Genomic DNA, 1,411 nt, shown 5'->3' with positions numbered 1-1,411 from the left:
GCAATGAACAAAGATTTCAAGAACTACAGGCTAAGATATGACACGTTAAAGATGGAGGTTGTAACAATTTTAAAGCAGAGATGATAATTTGAGACACCCAAAATAAATAAATAGAGTAGTTACTGTGTAAATATTATATTATTATCTAACAACATGGCATAACCAACAAATCGGTTTTTAATCCCAAGTAACTTATTTTTTATTCGTGTATATATTATATTAGTTGTCTGATAATTTAGCATTGCCAGCTAATAAATATACATAAACATTATTTGTATGTCCTTTTCATATGTCATGATGTTGGCTTCTTATGGATTCAAAGAATGTGATACAGAATTTAAATAAGTTTTATATTAACAAATTTATTTGTTAACCATCTAAATATTATATTAACTGTCTAACAATTTGACATTATCTACACATCAGTTTTTATCCTAAATAATTTATCTTTTAACCGTGTGTATATTATATTAGATGTCCAACAATTTAATATTACCATCAAATAAATATACGTAAACATTATCTGTATGTTCATTTCATATGCCTTAGCTATGATCTTATATTCTTATGTTATCGAAGAATGTGTTATATAATTTGAACAAGTTTATTTCATGTAAGTTATTTGTTAACCGTATAAATATTATATTAAATGTATAAAAACTTACCGTTACCATCAAATCAAATTTTATCTCAATTAGCTTATCTTTCAACTGTGTATGTATCAAAATTAGTTGTGCAACAATTTTACATTACCAATGAATGCATATACCTCATTATCTGTGTGTTTATTTCGTATGCCAGCTATAATCTTGAATTATTTTGGTATCAGTGTAAAATCATGAATCATCTTTGTCGTATATTTAGTGTAGCCAACTAAATGTTCATTTAACAAATTATAATATCTGAAAATATGATATACTGAGTACGAGTTATAAGTAATTCATCTTTTAACTATAAATCTGAATATTCATTTCATATTTCAGATCTTTGGTCTTGACTTCTTATGGTATTTGTTTTTAATCATGAAACATTTCATATGTTATAGATTTGGCATTAAACATTATATGAATACATGCGCCACATCCAACTGTATATACATGAGTAAATCTTTCCATTATTCACAATTAAGAAGTGATGTTTGCGTCAGAAAATATATGGCTGGGGCGTACTCTCTCAAAAATTACTATTACAATTAACCATTATTAAAAATTAAAATAAAATCCAAATCTAACAAATATCGTTGCAAATCTTTTGATATCTTTCTCAGCACACACGTCAACTAGTTTCGTACAAGATACAATAGGTTGAAAATTTAACTGTTTAAGCCAAAAGGTTATTTTCGTCTTTCTATACCATTTGTACCTGCCACGTTTGACTTTTTTTTTTATCAAAAAAAAAAAAAAAAAAAAAA

Source organism: Brassica oleracea, chromosome C6 (genome assembly GCF_000695525.1).
Source record: "Brassica oleracea var. oleracea cultivar TO1000 chromosome C6, BOL, whole genome shotgun sequence".
Lineage (NCBI taxonomy): Eukaryota > Viridiplantae > Streptophyta > Magnoliopsida > Brassicales > Brassicaceae > Brassica > Brassica oleracea.
This window is presented reverse-complemented; position numbering follows the sequence as displayed.